The sequence below is a fragment of the Panulirus ornatus genome, chromosome 35 (assembly GCF_036320965.1).
Source record: "Panulirus ornatus isolate Po-2019 chromosome 35, ASM3632096v1, whole genome shotgun sequence".
Classification (NCBI taxonomy): domain Eukaryota; kingdom Metazoa; phylum Arthropoda; class Malacostraca; order Decapoda; family Palinuridae; genus Panulirus; species Panulirus ornatus.
Window position 1 is genome coordinate 19,188,858 of NC_092258.1, and position 22,030 is coordinate 19,210,887.

The 22,030-nt window shown below is 41.5% G+C and overlaps 1 protein-coding gene across 1 annotated transcript in view; it reads right to left on the reverse strand.

The window, feature by feature from the left end:
• The window catches only part of LOC139760195 (dnaJ homolog subfamily C member 10-like), a 590,762-nt gene that overhangs the window by 487,540 nt on the left and 81,192 nt on the right, over window positions 1-22,030 (reverse strand). The gene's annotated exons all lie outside the window — the stretch shown is intronic.

Consider the following 22,030-nt stretch of genomic DNA (forward strand, 5'->3'; position numbering starts at 1 on the left):
GATGAATCACAGGGACACAAGAATCTCTCCACAAGGTATCTCTGGAGGAAAAAATGTTTGATCCACACTGTCTAATCTAGGGTACTGACAAGTTAGTAGACAATTGCCAAAGATCCCATTTTTGGTATGGTCTCCTAGGAAAGGTTTGAGACAGGCAAAGCTTATGGCAAACTTTCTCATCACATGGACTAGCACAATGGTTCCCAACCTCAGGCTGCAGCCCAAATCACTGTCACTGGAGGATCCTCGATGGGGTCGCAGAGGACCTTCAGATAATTCTTATAGTGCAACTTCATACAAATTTAGTGGAATTTCAAGTACCGCAACATTTACAAATAATATCAATCAATTGTGGGGAACTGAAAACCCTGCCCTTGTATTTCAATTTCTATGGGATAGAAGAAGGAGCAAAGTGGGGAGTGCCCATCCTCCTCACAGGCTAAGGCTGCAGTGTGCAAGTGTGTGGGGATGTAACCATGATAAGAAAGGAGCGATAGGTAGAGCATATGAAGAAAGAAACCCAGAAGTTTTGGCTTTGAGTGAAACAAAGCTCAAGGGTAGAGGGGAAGAATGGTTTTGAGATATCTCAGGAGCAAAGTCAGGGGGTAGTGAGAGGACAAGAGCTAAGGAAGGAGTAGGACTACTATTGAAGCAGGAACTGTTGGAGTGTGTGAGTGAGCTCTCAACTGATGTGGTAAAAATGAAAGTGGATAGAAAGAAATGAGTGATTATTAGTCCTTAAGCACCTGCCTTGAAAAGAGAGATCATGAGAGGCAAGTGTTTTGGGAGCAACTGAAAGAGTGTTAGCAGTTTTGATGCTAAAGACCTGATATCAGTGATGGGCAGTTTAAATGTGAAGGCGAGTAATGTGGCAGTTTAGGGTATAATTAGGAGGCATGAGTATTCATTAAAGTAAATCATGAACAGCATATCAAGTTGTGTGGTGAAGAAAGGATGATGACCAGGGATACATGGTTTAAAAAGTGGGACACACACAAGTATATGTTTGCAAGTAGAAAAGATGGTCAACGAGCATCAGTGGATTACATATGAACTGATAGGCATGCAAATGAGAGACTTTTGGATGTCCCTGTACCAAGTGGGGCAGCTGGTGGAATTTTGAGGTTTTCAAAAAAGAGTACCAATTATCAGTGAGAAGAGAGTGGCAAAAATAAGTGAGCTTGAAAAGGATACTTGTTTGAAGAAATACCTGCAAAGATTCAGTGAAGAATAGCAAAAAAGGAATTGAAGCTAGAGGAGAGGGTAATTAATGGGAGGTATTCTGGAAAGCAGTGCCAGCATGTGTGAGAGATAAATGTGGCATGTAAAAGGTGGGAGGCAGGCAGATCAGAATGGGCAGCAAGTGATGGGATGAAGAGCAAAGTTGCAAAGGAGAGAAAAAAGAAAGCAGTCGTTCCAGGAAAGGGATGTAAACAATTGGGAAATATATATAAGAAAGTGGCTGGCAGGAGGTCATGAGGATGGTGCACAGATTGAAGTGGGTGAGAGAGGATGGTGGACAGACTGAAGTGGGTGAGAAAGGGTCAATAAACTTCAGGAAGAATAAGATGTTTTGGAGGGAGGTTGATAATGTGCAAAAAGCAAAAGAAGAAATGGGAACATTGGTGAAGGGATATTAGGGGAAAGCGATAAGAGGTAGTGATGAATTGAGGAGACAAGGCGAGTATTCGGAAGGAATCTTGAATGCGTTTCAGGATAGGGTGGCAGATGTAGGGTGGTTGGGCGGGAGCAGTATTTGAACTAAGAGAGTCACAGAGAGTGGTTTGGTGAAGAGACATAAGGTGGTGAAAGCCTTCTGCAAGATGAAATGTGCAAGATGGTTGGTGTGGTTAGTAATGCAGTTATATTCCTTAAGAAATGGGATGACTGTTCCTGTTGACTGGTTAATTAGGATTTTCAATGTATGCATGGATCATGGTGAGGTGCATGAGTACTGGCAGAATGCATGTAGAGAGCAAATGTATTAAAGCAAGGGAGATATTGAGGAGTGCACAAATTACAAAGGTACAAGACTGATGAGTGTACCTGGTAAGTTTAAAATGTATGGAAGAGCAGTGATTGAGAGGTTGAAGAAATGTACAGAGCATCAGACTAGGGAGGAATGCTGTCGTTTCAAAAATGGCATGGGATGCATGGATCAGGTGTTTGCTTCAAGCAATGTGTGCAAAAAATATCTAGAGAATAAGATGGATTTGTATGTGGATATGTGGGACTGGAGAAAATATACGAATGGGTTGACAGAGACATTTTGTTGAAAGACTTCAGAATTCATGGTGTAGAGCTACTAGAAGCAATGAAAAGTTTTGTCAATGGTGTAACGTGTTTGAAAGTATGAAATGAGGACAATGAGCAGTTCCAAGTGAAGGTTAGTCTGTAGCAGGCATGTGTGATGTCATTAGGGCTATCTAATTTGTTCATGGATGGGGTGTTGAGGGAGGTAAATGTAAGAGTATGTGTCTGTTGGAGGTGAGGTGGCCTGAGAAGTGTCAGCACTGGTGGCAGATTTGAGTGAGAAACTGTAGAAGTTGGAGTCTGTGTATGGAAATGTGTGAAAGTTGAGAGTACTTGTGAGTGAAAGCAAGATCATTAGGTTTAGCAGGGTTGAGAGACTGGTTGGTTAGGGGTGTGAATATAAATAAAATTGGAACGATGTGTCGGCGTGCTGTCAGTGGACTGAGCCAGGCCATGCGAAACATCTGGGATACACCATGGAAAGGTCTTTGGGGCCTGATGAGGATAAGGAATGTGGTTTTGGTGCATTACACATGACAGCTAGAGACTGAGTGTGAACAAATGTGGCCTTTTCTGTCTGTTTTCCTGGCACTACCTCGCTGAAGCAGGGGTGGATGAAGACAAGTAAGTATAAATATGTATATGTGTATATATGTATGTGTGTGGCAGGGTGGCAACGGGAATGGATAAAGGCAGCAAGTATGAATATGTATGTGTGTATATGTATATGTCTGTGTATGTATACGTATGTATACGTTGAAATGTATAGGTATGTATATGTGCATGTGTGGGTGTGTATGTATATACATGTATGTGGGTGGGTTGGGCCATTCTTTCGTCTGCTTCCTTGTGCTACCTTGCTAACATGGGGAAACCGACAAAGTATAATAAAATGAAAAATGAAATAATGTATATGTCCGTGAATGTGTATGTGTGTATATGTGTACATGTTGATATGTTTATTCATCTTATTATACTTTATAGCTGTCTCCCGCATTAGCGAGGTAGCGCAAGAAAACGGACGAAAGAATGGCCTAACCCACCCACATACACATGTATATACATACAAATCCTCACATGCACATATACATCCCTATACATCTCAACGTATACATATATATGCACACACAGGCATATACATATATACACATGTGCATAATTCATAATGACTGCCCTTTTCCATTCCCATCGCCACCCGCCACACATGAAATGACAACCCACTCCCCTTGCATGTGTGCGAGGTAGTGCTAGGAAAAGACAACAAAGGCCACATTCGTTCACACTCAGTCTTTAGCTGTCACGTATAATGCACTGAAACCACAGCTCCCTTTCCTCATCCAGGCCCCACAAAACTTTCCATGGTTTACACCAGATGCTTCACATGCCCTGGTTCAATCCATTGATAGCACGTCAACCCCAGCATACCACATCGTTCCAATTCACTCTATTCCTTGCACCCCTTTCACACTCCTGCATGTTCAGGTCCCGATCACTCAAAATCTTTTTCACTCCATCTTTCCATCTCCTATTTGGTCTCCCACTTTTCCTCGTTCCCTCCACCTCTGACACACACATATCCTTTGTCAATCTTTCCTCACTCATTCTCTCCATGTGACCAAACCATTTCAAAACACCCTCTTCTGCTCTCTAATATACACTCTTTTTATTACCACACATCCCTCTTACCCTTTCATTACTTACTCGATCAAACCACCTCCCACAACATGTTTTCCTCAAACATCTCATTTCCAGCACATCCACCCTCCTCCGCACAACTAAATCTATAGCCCACGCCTCACAACCATGTAACATTGTTGGAACCACTATTCCTTCAAACATACCCATTTTTGCTTTCTGAGATAACGTTCTCGACTTCCACACATTTTTCAATGCTCCCAGAACTTTCGCCCCCTCCCCCACCCTATGAATAACTTCCACTCCCACGGTTCCATCCGCTGCCAGATCCACTCCCAGATATCTAAAACACTTCACGTCCTCCAGTTTTTCTCCATTCAAACTTGCCTCCCAGTTGACTTGTCCCTCATCCCTACTGTACCTAATAACCTTGCTCTTATTCACATTTACTCTCGGCTTTCTTCTTTCACATACTTTACCAAACTCAGTCACTAGCTTCTGCAGTTTCTCACATGAATCAGCCACCAGCAATGTATCATCAGCAAACAACAACTGACTCACTTCTCAAGCTCTCTCATCCACAACAGACTGCATACTTGCACCTCTTTCTAAAACTCTTGCATTCACCTCCCTAACAACCCCATCCATAAACAAATTAAACAACCATGGAGACATCACACACCCCTACCACAAACCAACATTCACTGAGAACTAATCACTTTCTTCTCTTCCTACTCATACACGTGCTTTACATCCTCAATAAAAACTTTTCATTGCTTCTAACAACTTGCCTCCCACATCATATATTCTTAATACCTTCCACAGAGCATCTCTATTACCTCTATCATATGCCTTCTCCAGATCCATAAATGCTAATACATATCCATTTGCTTTTCTAAGTATTTCTCACATACATTCTTCAAAGCAAACACCTGATCCACACATCCTCTACCACTTCTAAAACCACACTGCTCTTCCCCAATCTGATGCTCTGTACATGCCTTCACCCTCTCAATCAATACCCTCCCATATAATTTACCAGGAATACTCAACAAACATATACCTCTGTAATTTGAGCACTCACTTTTATCCCCTTTGCCTTTGTACAATGGCACTATGCAAGCATTCCACCAATCCTCAGGCACCTCACCATGAGTCATACATACTTTAAATAACCTTACCAACCAGTCAACAATACAGTCACCCCTTTTTTAATAAATTCCACTGCAATACCATCCACAACTGCTGCCTTGCTGGCTTTCATCTTACGCAAAGCTTTAACAACCTCTTCTCTGTTTACCAAATCATTCTCCTTAACCCTCTCACTTTGCACACCACCTCAACTAAAACATCCTGTATCTGCCACTCTATCATCAAAAACATTCAACAAACCTTCAAAATACTCACTCCATCTTCTTCTCACATTACCACTACTTGTTATCACCTACCCATTAGCCCCCTTCACTGATGTTCCCATTTGTTCCCTTGTCATACGCACTTTATTTACCTCCTTCCAAAACATTTTTTTTTTTTTTTTTTATACTTTGTCGCTGTCTCCCGCGTTTGCGAGGTAGCGCAAGGAAACAGACGAAAGAAATGGCCCAACCCCCCCCCCATACACATGTATATACATACGTCCACACACGCAAATATACATACCTACACAGCTTTCCATGGTTTACCCCAGACGCTTCACATGCCTTGATTCAATCCACTGACAGCACGTCAACCCCGGTATACCACATCGCTCCAATTCACTCTATTCCTTGCCCTCCTTTCACCCTCCTGCATGTTCAGGCCCCGATCACACAAAATCTTTTTCACTCCATCTTTCCACCTCCAATTTGGTCTCCCTCTTCTCCTTGCTCCCTCCACCTCCGACACATATATCCTCTTGGTCAATCTTTCCTCACTCATCCTCTCCATGTGCCCAAACCACTTCAAAACACCCTCTTCTGCTCTCTCAACCACGCTCTTTTTATTTCCACACATCTCTCTTACCCTTACGTTACTCACTCGATCAAACCACCTCACACCACACATTGTCCTCAAACATCTCATTTCCAGCACATCCATCCTCCTGCGCACAACTCTATCCATAGCCCACGCCTCGCAACCATACAACATTCTTGGAACCACTATTCCTTCAAACATACCCATTTTTGCTTTCCGAGATAATGTTCTCGACTTCCACACATTCTTCAAGGCCCCCAGAATTTTCGCCCCCTCCCCCACCCTATGATCCACTTCCGCTTCCATGGTTCCATCTGCTGCCAGATCCACTCCCAGATATCTAAAACACTTCACTTCCTCCAGTTTTTCTCCATTCAAACTCACCTCCCAATTGACTTGACCCTCAACCCTACTGTACCTAATAACCTTGCTCTTATTCACATTTACTCTTAACTTTCTTCTTCCACACACTTTACCAAACTGAGTCACCAGCTTCTGCAGTTTCTCACATGAATCAGCCACCAGCGCTGTATCATCAGCGAACAACAACTGACTCACTTCCCAAGCTCTCTCATCCCCAACAGACTTCATACTTGCCCCTCTTTCCAAAACTCTTGCATTTACCTCCCTAACAACCCCATCCATAAACAAATTAAACAACCATGGAGACATCACACACCCCTACCGCAAACCTACATTCACTGAGAACCAATCACTTTCCTCTCTTCCTACACGTACACATGCCTTACATCCTCGATAAAAACTTTTCACTGCTTCTAACAACTTTCCTCCCACACCATATATTCTTAATACCTTCCACAGAGCATCTCTATCAACTCTATCATATGCCTTCTCCAGATCCATAAATGCTACATACAAATCCATTTGCTTTTCTAAGTATTTCTCACATACATTCTTCAAAGCAAACACCTGATCCACACATCCTCTACCACTTCTGAAACCACACTGCTCTTCCCCAATCTGATGCTCTGTACATGCCTTCACCCTCTCAATCAATACCCTCCCATATAATTTACCAGGAATACTCAACAAACTTATACCTCTGTAATTTGAGCACTCACTCTTATCCCCTTTGCCTTTGTACAATGGCACTATGCACGCATTCCGCCAATCCTCAGGCACCTCACCATGAGTCATACATACATTAAATAACCTTACCAACCAGTCAACAATACAGTCACCCCCTTTTATAATAAATTCCACTGCAATACCATCCAAACCTGCTGCCTTGCCGGCTTTCATCTTCCGCAAAGCTTTCACTACCTCTTCTCTGTTTACCAAATCATTTTCCCTAACCCTCTCACATTGCACACCACCTCGACCAAAACACCCTATATCTGCCACTCTATCATCAAACACATTCAACAAACCTTCAAAATACTCACTCCATCTCCTTCTCACATCACCACTACTTGTTATCACCTCCCCATTTGCGCCCTTCACTGAAGTTCCCATTTGCTCCCTTGTCTTACGCACTTTATTTACCTCCTTCCAGAACATCTTTTTATTCTCCCTAAAATTTAATGATACTCTCTCACCCCAACTCTCATTTGCCCTTTTTTTCACCTCTTGCACCTTTCTCTTGACCTCCTGTCTCTTTCTTTTATACATCTCCCACTCAATTGCATTTTTTCCCTGCAAAAATCGTCCAAATGCCTCTCTCTTCTCTTTCACTAATATTCTTACTTCTTCATCCCACCACTCACTACCCTTTCTAATCAACCCACCTCCCACTCTTCTCATGCCACAAGCATCTTTTGCGCAATCCATCACTGATTCCCTAAATACATCCCATTCCTCCCCCACTCACCTTGCTTCCATTGTTCTCACCTTTTTCCATTCTGTACTCAGTCTCTCCTGGTACTTCCTCACACAGGTCTCCTTCTCAAGCTCACTTACTCTCACCACCCTCTTCACCCCAACATTCACTCTTCTTTTCTGAAAACCCATACAAATCTTCACCTTAGCCTCCACAAGATAATGATCAGACATCCCTCCAGTTGCACCTCTCAGCACATTAACATCCAAAAGTCTCTCTTTCGCACGCCTGTCAATTAACACATAATCCAATAACGCTCTCTGGCCATCTCTCCTACTTACATAAGTATACTTATGTATATATACATATTTTTTATTTATATACATCTTTTTATTCTCCCTAAAATTTAATGATACTCTCTCACCCAAACTCTCATTTGCCTTCTTTTTCACTTCTTTCATCTTTCTCTTGACCTCCTGCCTCATTCTTTTATACATCTCCCAGTCATTTGCATTATTTCCCTGCAAAAATCATCCAAATGCCTCTCTTCTCTTTCACTAATAATCTTACTTCTTCATCCCATCACTCACTACCCTTTCTAATCTGCCCACCTCCCACGCTTCTCATGCCACAAACATCTTTTGCGCAAGCCATCACTGCTTCCCTAAATACATCCCATTCCTCCCCCACTCCCCTTTCGTCCTTTGTTCTCACCCTTTTCCATTCTGTACTCAGTCTCTCCTGGTACTTCCTCACACAAGTCTGTTTCCCAAGCTTACTTCCTCTCACCACTCTCTTCACCCCAACATTCTCTCTTCTTTCCTGAAAACCTCTACATATCTTCACCTTCGCCTCCACAAGATAATGATATATGTATGTATATGTGCGTGTATGGGCATCTATTCCTTGCATGCCTCTAATCCTCCTGTATGTTCAGGCACCGATCACTGAAAATCCTTTTCATTGCATCCTTCTACCTCTTATTTGGTCTCCCACTTCTTGTTCCCTCCACCTCTGACACATATATCCTCTTTGTCTATCTTTCCTCAGCCATTCTATCCATCTGTACAAACCATTTCAACACATCCTCTTTTGCTCTCTTAATCACACTCTTTTTATTCCCACACATCTCTCTTGCCCTTTCATTACTTGATGGAACACATTAACAGGTGACTGAGAGGGAACGAGACTAATGGAAGTGATTGAAGACGCTTTCCTAGAACAATCTAGGTCTTGTCTTCACCAGTGACATAGTTAACTCTTGCAAAGTAGGTGAGAGTTTCTCAGAGATCGTTTGATTAGATTGGAGATAAATCTAGATTACAAAAAAATTACAACAATCTCGATCCTAAATTATAGGTGAGCAAATTTTGAAAACAGAGAAGAAATTTGCAGTACCAAGTGGACAAAATTTTGTGACATTTACACAGTAGAGGAAATGTGGACTTTTTCTAAAAACACACTGCTCAAGATTGAAAATAAACTTTTCACGAATTACAAAGAGAACTTGCAATATTTCAAAACCATCGTGGATGAATAGGAGAATAAAAGGACTAATTCGCCAAAAGAAGAAAACATGAGAAATTCAAATCAATGGGAACTGATGAAAATTGCCAGGAATTATTCAAAATCCAAAGAGAGTGCAAGGTCATAAGATAGAATAAATGCAACAAAGAGAAAAGAATATCCTTCAAGAAAAATAATATCCTTCAAAGTTAAGAATAATCCTAAGGAATTCTTCAAATGTATAAGACAATAGAAGACAGTAAAAGAAGGAATTGGATTTCTACAAAATGAACATGACACATAAACTAATGACAAGGAAATGGCTACCCAACTAAATTATTCTTTTAACTCCACATTCACAATTGAACAAATAGCTCAAATACTGCAACCAATGAAAACGTTGCAAGGATCTGATGAAGGAGAGTTGAAAGTTAGAGAAATAAAGAGCTCTAAAATAATCAAATACCTGAACCAATTCAATCCTAACAAATCCAATGACCCAGATAACTTAGCTCCAAGATTTTGAAAAGAGGTCAGGAGACAGCTGACATACCCCATAACAAAAATATTCAACAAATCTCTGTCAGATGGTTAGGTGCCAACTGATTGGAAACCAGCAAATGTTACTCCTATATATAAAAAAGGAGACAAAAAGTGTGCCTTGAACTACTGCCCGATTAGCCTTATATCAGAGTTAGGTAAAATGATGGAAAAAAATCATACAGGATAAAATTGTCACATTTCTAGAACACAAAATCATATCGAACAACCAGCACAGTTTCTGCTATAGAAGACTGTATGATGTAGTATATATAGATATCCAAGAGCTTTCAATAAACTGCCTCACAGGAGGCATTTAAATAAACTCAAAGCATACATCATTGGTGAAAAACTCTGTACGCAGATTAGAGACTGGCTTATCAGAAGAAAGTAGTGTAGCATTAAATGGCGAAGCCTCAGATTGGCTAGACATAACAAGCGGTGTGCCACAAGGTTCAGTTCTAGGCCCAATTCTTTTCATAATATACATTAATTACCTAGAACTTGGTCTCATACCTAAGATCTCCAAATCTGCTGACGATACTAAATGAGGAGGTAGAGCTGTAAACAGGCAGGACTGCAAAATGATTCAAAAAGATCTTAACTTACTAGTATAGTGGTCAGACAGATGGGAAATGAAGTCTGACGTAGACAAATGCAAACTTATGCACTTTGGAGACAAAAATATACGTAACAACTGGAAACTATTTGGACACTCTCTAACTAAAATAAATGAAGAAAAGGATCTTGGAGTTGTCATTAGCAACAATTTGAAATGCACTAAACAGTGTCAAGAAACAAGAAAAATAGGTCACCAAATATTAGGTTTCACAGCCAGGAACAAAGATTATAAAACACCAGAAACAAATCTCACTTTATAATTCTCTACTAAAACAACATCTTGAATGTTCAGCCCAGTTTTGGTCCCCAAACTAAACAAAAGATGAGGAAAAATTAGAGGAAGTACAACAGACATGATAAAATTGATCCCATCCTTTAAAAATCTGGCATACGAAGAGAGCCTAAAATTATTGAATCTCTTTTACCTTTGAAAGTGTAGACTTTGTAGAGACTTAATCCAAGAGTTCAAAATTCTGAACAAGCTCGATGAAGTAAACCATGAGAATCTTTTTGAAATTAGAAAATACTGTTACTTGGACAAATGGAATAAAACTCAAACCTATATGATGTGGTAGGGATGTGGAAAAAAGCTTCTTTTCCTAGAGATGTGTTCAGCAATGGAATAAGTTACCATCAGATATACTGAATGCTAAAACTATACCTCCAAAAGTACTTTACAAAAATGAAAAATATTTTATAAATTCAGATATGATTTGTGAAAGACACAAGAAATAAACAAAAGTGGTACTGGGGACAAGGGGGCTAATGTGCAGATGCAGGGAGTTGGTTTTAGCTTAAAAAAGGACCGAGAAGAATTACATTTTTTGTAAAGTTTAAGTCATGGGCCAATGATATCTCCTGTTGTCTATCTTTCTCATGTAAAAACATCCAACCTCCTCCATACAAACCTATCTATACCAAATGCCTCCCAAACATACAATATTGTTGCGATTACTATTCCTTCAAACATAACCATTTTTGCTCTCTGAGATAACGCTCTCTCTTTCCACACATTCTTCATCACAACCAGAACCTATGCCCCCTCCCCCACCATGAAACATACTTCTGCTTACATGGTTCCATTTGCTGCTCAGTCCACTCCCAGATATCTAAAACACTTCACTTCCTCCAATTTTTCTCCAATCACACATGCATCCCAATTAACTTGTCCCTTAACCCTACTGAACCTACTAACCTTGCTCTTATTCACATTTACTCTTTCTCCTTTCACACAGTTTTCCAAACTCAGTCACACACCTGCAGTTTTTCACATGAATCAGCCACCAGAGCAGTAAAATTGGCAAACACCAACTGACTCACTTCCCAGGACCTTTCATCCACAACAGATAGCAGACTCACCCCTCTCTCCAAAACACTTGCATTTACCTCCCTAACCACCCCATCCATAAACAAATTAACCATGGGGACATCACTCCCCCTCCCCCTTAGCCACACACAAAGCGATCTTCACTGGGAACCAATCACTCTCCTCTCTTCCTTCTTGTACACATGCCTTACCCCATCCACAAAGCATCTCTATAAAACCTATCATATGCCTTCTCCAGATCCATAAATGCTACATAAAAATCCATCTATTTCACTAAATATATGTATCACACATTCTTCAAGGCAAACAACTGATTCAAACATCCTCTACCACTTACAAAACTACACTGCTCCTCCCCCATCTGATGCTCTGCACATTCCTTCATCCTATCAATCCATACCCTCCCATGCAATTCTCCGGGAATACTCAACAAACTTATGATTATGTAGTTTGAACACTCACCTTTATCCGCTTTGCCTTTGTACAATGCATATATATTTACATACATATACTTGTTCATTTATTTTATTATACTTTGTCGCTGTCTCCCATGTTAGCAAGGTAGCACAACGAAACAGACGAAAGATGGGCCCAACCCACCCACATACACATGCACATACATACGCATCCAAACATGCACATATACACACCTATACATTTCAACATATACATACATATACATACACAGACATACATACACAGACATATACATGTATACACATGTACATAATTCATACTTGCCACCTTCATTCATCCCCATAGCCACCCCGCCACACATGAAATGACACACCCCTCTCCCCACACATGTGCGAGGCAGCGCTAGGAACAAGACAACAAAAGCCATATTCGTTTACAGTCTCTAGCTGTCACGTATAATGCACCAAAACCACAGCTCCCTTTCCACATCCACACCTCACAAAACTTTCCATGGTTTACCCTAGACGCTTCACATGCCCTGGTTCAATCCATTGATACCACATTTACCCAGGTATACCAAATGATTCCAATTTACTCTATTCCTTGCACGCCTTTCACCCTCCTGCATGTTCATGCCCTGATAGCTCAAAATCTTTTTCACTCCATCCTTCCACCTCTAATCTGGTCCCCCACTTCTCCTCGTTTCCTTCACTTATGACACATATGTCCTCTTTGTAAATCTTTCCTCACTCATTCTCTCCTTGTGACCAAACCATTTCAAAACACCCCTCTTCTGCTCTCTCAACCACTCTTTTTATTTCCACACATCTCTCTTACCCTTTCATTCAGACCACCGCACACCACATATTGTCCTCAAACATCTCATTTCCAACACATCCATCATCCTCCGCACAACCATATCTATAGCCCACACCTCACAACCATATAACATTGTTGGAACCACTATTCCTTCAAACATACCCATTTTTTCTTTCCGAGATAATTTTCTCGCCTTCAACACATTCTTCAATGCTTCCAGAACCTTCGCCCTCTCCCCCACCCTGTGACTCACTTCTGCTGCTATGGATCCATCTGCTGCCAAATCCACTCCCAGATATCTAAAACACTTCACTTCCTCCAGGTTTTTCTCCATTCAAACTTACATCCCAGTTAATTTGTCCCTCAAACCTACTAATCCTAATAACCTTGCTCTTATTCACATTTACTCTCAACTTTCTTCTTTCACACACTTTACCAAACTCAGTCACCAGCTTCTGCAGTTTCTCACCCGCATCAACTAACAGCGTTGTACCATCAAGGAACAACAACTGACTCACTTCCCAAGCCCTCTCATCCACAATGGACTGCAAAATTGCCCCTCTCTCCAAAACTCTTGCATTCACCTCCCATTCATAAACAAATTATCAACCATGGAGACATCATGAACCCGTCACAAACTGAAATTCACTGGGAACCATTCACTTTCCTCTCTTCCTACTTGTACACATGCCTTACATCCTCGATAAAAACTTTTCACTGCTTCTAGCAACTTATCTCCACACCATATCTTAATACCTTCCACAGAGCATCTCTATCAACTTTATCATATGCCTTCTCCAGATACAAAAATCATTTATTATATTTATATATCATACTTTGTCACTGTCTCCCACGTTATTGAGGTAGCGCAAGGAAACAGACGAAAGAATGGCCCAACCACCCATATAGACATGTATATACATACACATCTACACTCGCATATATACTTACCTATACATTTCAACTTGTACATATAAATACATACAAAGATATATACATCCATACATATGTACATAACTCATACTTGCTGCCTTCATTCATTCCCGTCGCCACACTGCCACACATGAAATGACAACTCTCTCCCACCGCACGTGCAAAAAAACAAAGGCCACACTCGGTCACACTCAGTCTCTAGTTGTCATATGTAATGCACTGAAACCACAGCTGCCTTTCCACATCCAGACCCCACAAAACTTTCAATGGTTTACCCCAGACGCTTCACATGCCCTGGTTCAATCCATGGACAGCACCCTGGTACAACACATCGTTCCAATTCACTCTATTCCTTACACGCCTTTCACCTCCTGTATGTTCAGGCCCCGATTGCCCAAAATCTTTTTCACTCCATCCTTCCACCTTCAATTTGGTCTCTCACATCTCCTTGTTCCCTTCACCTCTGATGCATACATCCTCTTTGTCAATCTTTTCTCACTCATTCTCTCCATGTGGCCAAACCATTTCAATACACCCTCTTCTGCTCTCTCAACCACACTCTTTTTATTACCACACATCTCCCTTACCCTTTCATTACTTACTCGATCAAACCACCTCACACCACATGTTGTCCTCAAAAATCTTATTTCCATCAAATCCACCCTCCCCTGCACAACCCTGTCTAATGCCAATGTCTCACAACCATATAACATTGTTGGAACCGCAATTTCTTCAAAATTACCCATTTTTGCTCTACAAGATAACGATCTCGCCTTCCACACTCTCTTCAATGCTCCCAGAACCTTCACCTCCTCCCCCATCCTGTGACTCGCTTTGCTTCCATGGTTCCATCTGCTGCTAACATCCAGGTTCTTTTCCTCAACCATACTACCTATCTCTCCTTTTTTCTCACCTTGGTTACATCCACACACATTTAAAACACCCCAATATGATCCTTCGAGGAGGATGAGCACTCCCTGTGTGACTCCTTCTTCTGTTTCCCTTTTTGAAAGTTAAAATAAAAGGAGGGGAGGGTTTCCAGCCCCCTGCTCCCGTCCCCATTAGTCGCCTTCTAGGATACGTGAGGAATGCATGGGAAGTATTCTTTCTCCCCTATCCCTGGGGATAGGGGAGAAAGATTTTTTGAAGGAGGTAAGTAAAGTGCGTAAGGCAAGGGAACAAATGGGAAATCAGTAAAGGGAGCTAATAGGGAGGTGAAAACAAGTAGTGGTGATGTGAGGAGATGGAATGAGTATTTTGGAGGTTTGTTGAATGTGTTTGATGATAGAGTGGCAGATATAGGGTGTTTTGGTCGAGGTGGTGTGCAAAGTGAGAGGGTTAGGGAGAATGATTTGGCAAACAGAGAGGTGGTAAAAGCTTTGCGGAAGATGAAAGCCAGCAAGGCAGTGGGTTTGAATGGTATTGCAGTGGAATTTATCAAAAAAAGGGGGTGACTGTGTTGTTGACTAGTTGGTAAGGTTATTTAAAGTATGTATGGCTCATGGTGAGGTGCCTGAGGATTGGCGGAATGCTTGCATAGTACCATTGTACAAAGGCAAAGGGGATAAAGGTGAGTGCTCAAATTAATGAGGTATAAGTTTGTTGAGTATTCCTGGTAAATTATATGGGAGGATATTGATTGAGAGGGTGAAGGCATGTACAGGTCATCAGATTGGGGAAGAGCATTGTGGCTTCAGAAGTGGTAGAGGGTGTGTGGATCAGGTGTTTGCTTTGAAGAATGTATGTGAGAAATACTTAGAAAAGCAAATGGATTTGTATGTAACATTTATGGATCTGAAGAAGGCATATGATAGAGTTGATAGAAATGCTCTGTGGAAGGTATTAAGAGTATATGGTGTGGGAGGCAAGTTGATAGAAGAAGTGAAAAGTTTTTATTGAAGAAGTCATGTGTGGTAGTAGGAAGAGAGGAAAGTGATTGGTTCTCAATTAATGTCGGTTTACAGCAAGGGTGCATGATGTCTCCTTGGTCATTTAATTTGTTTATGGATGGGGTTGTTAGGGAGGTGAATGCAAGAGTTTTGGAGAGAGGGGCAAGTGTACAGTCTGTTGTGGATGAGAGAGTTTGGGAAGTGAGTCAGTTGTTGTTCGCTGATGATACAGCACTGGTGGCTGATTCTGTTGAGAAACTGCAGAAACTGGTGACTGAGTTTGGTAAAATGTGTGAAAGAAGAAAACTGAGAGTAAATGTGAATAAGAGCAAGGTTATTAAGTACAGTAGGGTTGAGGGACAAATCAATTGGTAGGTAAGGTTGAATGGAGAAAAACTGGAGGAAGTGATGTGTTTTAGATATCTGGGAGTAGATTTGGCAGCGGATGGAACCATGGAAACTGAAGCGAGTCATAGAGTGGGGAAGGGGGGCAAAAGTTTTGGGAGCGTTGAAAAATGCATGGAAGGGGGAACATTCTCTCAGAAAGCAAAAATGGGTATGTTTTATGGAATAGTGGTTCCGACAATGTTATATGGTTGCATGTCGTGGGCTATAGATAGAGTTGTGCGGAGGAGAGTGAATGTGCTGGAAATGAGATGTTTGAAGACAATATGTGGTGTGAGGTGGTTTGACCGAGTAAGTAAAGAAAGGGTAAGAGAGATGTGTCGTAATAAAAAGAGTGTGGTTGAAAGAGCAGAAGAGGGTGTTATGAAATGGTTTGGTCACATGGAGAATGAGTGAGAAAAGATTGACAAAGAGGATATATGTGTCAGAGGTGGAGGGAACGAGGAGAAGTGGAAGACGAAATTGGAGATGGAAAGATGGAGTGAAGAAGATTTTGAGTGATCGGGGCCTGAACATGCAGGAGAGTGAAAGGAGTGCAAAGGAATTGTGTGAATTGGAACCATTTGGTATACCGAGGTCGACGTGCTGTCAATGGATTGAACAAGGGAATGTGAAGCACCTGGGGTTAACCATGAAAAGTTTCGTGGAGCCTGGATGTGGAAAGGGAGCTGTGGTTTCGGTGCATTATACATGACAGCTAGAGACTGAGTGTGAACGAATGTGGCCTTTGCTGTCTTTTCCTAGTGCTACCTTGCACACATGTGGGGGGAGGGGGTTGTCATTTCATGTGTGGCACGGTGGCGACAGGAATGAATAAGGGCAGATAGTATGAATCATGTACATGTGTATATATGTATATGTCTGTGTGTGTAAATATATGTATACGTTGAGATGTTTAGTTATGCATGGGTGTGTGTAGACATGTATGTATATACATATGTATGTAGGTTCGTTGGGCCATTCTTTCGTCTGTTTCCTTGTGCTACCTTGCTAACGTGAAAGACAGCGACAAAGTATAATAAATGTAAATATAATTTCCATTATACTTTGTTGCTGTCTCCCGCATTAGCAAGGTAGCGCAAGGAAACAGACGAAAGAATGGCCCAGCCCACCCACATACATATGTATACACATACACGTCCACACATGCACATAGACATACCTATACATTTCAAAGTATACATATATATACATACACCGACATATGCATTTATACATGTACATAATTCAGTGTGCTTTATTCATTCCCATCACCACCACGCCACACATGAAATGACAAAACCTTCCCCCTGTATGCATGCGAGATTGTGCTAGGAAAAGACAATAAAGGCCACATTCTTTCACACTCAGTCTCTAGCTGTCATGTATAATGCACTGAAAACATAGCTCCCTTTTCACATCCAGGCCCCACAAAACTTTCCATGGCTTACCCCAGATGCTTCAAATTCCCGGTTCAATCCATTGACAGCATGTTGACCCCATTATACCACATCGTTCCAATTCACTCTGTTCCTTGCACGCCTTTCACCCTCCTGCATGTTCAGGCCCCAATCGCTCAAAATCTTTTTCACTTCATCCTTCCACCTCCAATATGGTCTCCCACTTCTCCTCTAACACATATATCCTATTTGTCAATCTTTCCTCACTCATTCTCTCCATGTGACCAAACCATTTCAACACGCACTCTTCTGCTCTCTCAACCACACTTTTTTTTACCACACATCTCTCTTAACCTTTCATTACTTACTCAATCAAACCACCTCACACCACATATTGTCCTCGAACATTTAATTTCCAACACATCCACCCTCCTATGCACAACTCTATCTATAGCACACGCCTCGCAACTATATAACATTGTTGCTCAAGGGTAATGGGGAAGAGTGGTTTGGGAATGTTTTAGGAGTCAAGTCAGGGGTTCATGAGAGGACAAGTGCAAGGGAAGGCGTAGCACTACTCCTGAAACAGGAGTTGTGGTAGTATGTGATAGAGTGTAAGAAAGTAAAATCTTTAGATTGATATGGGTAAAACTGAAAGTTGATGGAGAGAGGTGGGTGATTATTGGTGCCTATGCACCTGGGTATGAGAAGAAAGATCATGAAAGGCAAGTGTTTTGGGAGCAGCTGAATGAATGTGTTAGCAGTTTTGATGCATGAGATCGGGTTATAGTGATGGGTGATTTGAATGCAAAGGTGAGTAATGTGGCAGTTGAGGGAAAAATTGGTGTGCATGGGATGTCAGTGTTGTAAATGGAAATGTTGAAGAGCTTGTAGATTTGTGTGCTAAAAAGGACTGGTGATTGGGAATACCTGGTTCAAAAAGAGATATACATAAGTATACGTATGTTAAGTAGGAGAAATGGCCAGAGAGCGTTATTAGATTACATGTTAATTGATAAGTGGATGAAAGAAAGACTTTTGGATGTTAATGTACTGAGAGGTGCAACTGGAGGGATGTCTGATCATTATCTTGTGGAGGCAAAGGTGAAGATTTGTATAGGTTTTCAGAAAAGAAGACTTGTGGTGAAGAGACTGGTGAGAGTAAGTGAGCTTGGGAAGGATACTTATGTGAGGAATTACCAGGAGAGACTGAATGCAGAATGGGAAAAGGTGAGAACAAATGACATAAGGAGAGTGTGGGAGGAATGGGACGTATTTAGGGAAGGAATGATGGCTTGCGCAAAAGATGCTTGTGGCATGAGAAGCGTGGGAGGTGGGCAGATTAGAAAGGGTAGTGAGTGGTGGGATGAAGAAGTAAGAGTATTAGTGAAAGAGAAGAGAAAGGCATTTGGATGATATTTGCAGGGAAATAGAGGAAATACTGGGAGATGTATAAAAGAAAGGGGCAAGAGTTCAAGAGAAAGGTGCATAAGGTGAAAAGAGGGCAAATGTGAGGAGGGGTGAGAGAGTATCATTAAATTTTTGGGAGAATGAAAAGGTGTTTTGGATGGAGGTAGATAAAGTGCGTAAGACAAGAGAACAAATGGGAACATTGGTGAAGGCTAATGGCAAGGTAATAACAAGTAGTGGTGATGTGAGAAGGAGATGGAGTGAGTATTTTGAAGGCTTGTTCAATGTGTTAGATGATATAGTGGCAGATATAGGGTGTCTTGGTCGAAGTGGTGTGCGAAGTGAGAGGGTTAGGGAGAGTGATTTGGTAAACAGAGAAGAGGTAGTTAATGCTTTGCGGAAGATGAAAGCCAGCAAGGCGTTGGGTTTGGATGGTATTGCAGTGGAATTTATTAAAAAAGGGGGGTGACTGTTCTTGACTGGTTGGTAAGGATGTATGTATGGCTCGTGGTGAAGTGCCTCATGGTTGGTGGAATGCATGCATAGTGCCATTGTGCAAAGGCAAAGGGGATAAAGTTGAGTGCTCAAATTACAGAGGTATAAGTTTGTTGAGTATTCCTGGGAAATTATATGGGAGGGTATTGATTGAGAGGGTGAAGGCATGTACAGAGCATCAGATTGGGGAAGAGTAGTGTGGTTTCAGAAGTGGTAGAGGATGTGTGGATCAGGTGTTTGCTTTGAAGAATGTATGTGAGCAATACTTAGAAAAGCAAATGGATTTGTATGTAGCATTTATGGATTTGGAGAAGGTATATGATAGTTAATAGAGATGCTCTGTGGAAGGTATTAAGAATATATGGTGTGGGAGGCAAGTTGCTAGAAGCAGTGAAAATCTTTTATCAAGGAAGTAAGGGACATGTACGAGTAGGAAGAGAGTAAAGTGATTGGTTCTCAGTGAATATTAGTTTGCAGCAGTGGTGCGTGATGTCGCCGTGGTTATTCAATTTGTTTATGGTTGGGGTTGTTAGGGTGGTGAATGCAAGAGTTTTGGAGATAGGGACAAGTATGCAGTCTGTTGTGGATGAGAGGGCTTGGGAAGCAAATCAGCTGTTGTTCGCTGATGATACAGTGCTGGTGGCTGATTCGGGTGAGAAACTGCAGAAGCTGGTGACTGAGTTTGATAAAGTGTGTGAAAGAAGAAAGCTGAGAGTAAATGTGAATAAGAGCAAGGTTATTAAGTACAGTAGGGATTAGGGACAAGTCAATTGGGAGGTAAGTTTGAATGGAGAAAAACTGGAGGATGTGAAGTGTTTTAGATATCTGGAAGTGGATTTGGCAGTGGATGGAACCATGGAAGCTGAAGTGAGTCACAGAGTGGGGGAAAAGTTGAAAGTTCTGGAAGCACTGAAAATGTGTGGAATGCAAGAACATTGTCTTGAAAGCAAAATTGGTTATGTTTGAAGCAGTAGTCGTTCCAACAATGTTATATGGTTGTGAGGTGTGGGCTATATATAGGGTTGTGCAAAGGAAGTTGGATGTCTTGGAAAGGAGATGTTTGAGGATAATATATGGTGTGAGGTTGTTTGATCAAGTAATGAAAGGGTAAGAAAGATGTGTGGTAATAAAAAGTGTGGTTAAGAGAGCAGAAGAGGTTGTGTTGAAATGGTTTGGTCACGTGGAGAGAATGAGTGGAAAGATTGACAAAGAGGATATACGTGTCAGAGGTGGAGGGAACGAGAAGTGGGAGACCAAATTGGAGGTGGAAGGATGAAGTGAAAACGTTTTTGAGCAATCGCGGCCTGAACATGTAGGAAGGTGAAAGGCGTGGAAGGAATAGAGTGAATTGGAACGATGTGGTATACCGCAGTCGATGTGTTATCAATAGATTGAACTAGGCATGTGAAGTGTCGGTTAAAGTTTTGTGGGGCCTGGATGTGGAAAGGGAGCTGTGGTTTCGGTGCATTATACATGACAGCTAGAGACTGAGGGTGAATGAATGTCGCCCTTGTTGTCTTTTCCTAGTGCTACCTCGTGCATGTGCGGGGGAGGGGGTTTTCATTTTATGTGTGGCGGGGTGGTGACAGGAATGAATAAAGGCAGCGAGTATGAATGATGTACATGTGTATATGTCTGTGTATGCATGTATATGTATACGTTGAAATGTATAGGTATGTATATGTACATGTGTGGACGTGTATGTATATACATGTGTATGTGGATGGGTTAGGCCATTCTTTCGTCTGTTTCCTTGCACTACCTCGCTAACATCGGAGACAGCGACAAAGTATGTATTATGTATTTATTATACTTTGTCGCTGTTTCCTGCGTTATAGAGGTAGCGCACGGAAACAGACGAAAGAATGACCCAACCCACCCACATACACATGTATATACATACACGTCCACACATGCACATATACATACCTATACATTTCAATGTATACATACATATTCCTATGAGTCCATGGGGAAAATGAAACATGATAAGTTCCCAAGTTCACTTTTGTGTAATGATCACATCATCAGGGGAGACACAAGAGACTCATAGGAATATCTTGATCACGCGCAAAATTGTGATCTTTTCCATATATACATATACATACTCCTATGAGTCCACGGGGAAAATGAAACATGAAAAGTTCCCAAGTGCACCTTTGTGTAATAATCACATCATCAAGGGAGACATGAGAGAAATGTAACAGTCACTTGGTATACATCGAAGAGACGAACCTAGGACGCCATTTGGTAAACATGTGATTGGTATGTTTTGGACAATCACATGTTTACCAAATGGCATCCTAGCTTCGTCTCTTTGATGTATATCAACTGACTGTTATATTTCTCTCTTGTGTCTCCCCTGATGATGTGATTATTACATGAAAGTGCACTTGGGAACCTTTCGTGTTTCATTTTCCCCTTGGACTCATAGGAATGTCTTGATCACACGAAAAATTGTGATCCTTTCCAACATATACATACACAGTCATATACATCTATACACATGTACATATTCATACCTGCTGCCTTCATTCATTCCTGTCACCATCCTGCCACATATGAAATAGCATCTCCCCCAAGGCATGCACGAGGTAGCACTAGGAAGAGACAAAAGGCCATATTCATTCACTCAGTCTAGCTGTCATGTGTAGTGCACCAAAACCAC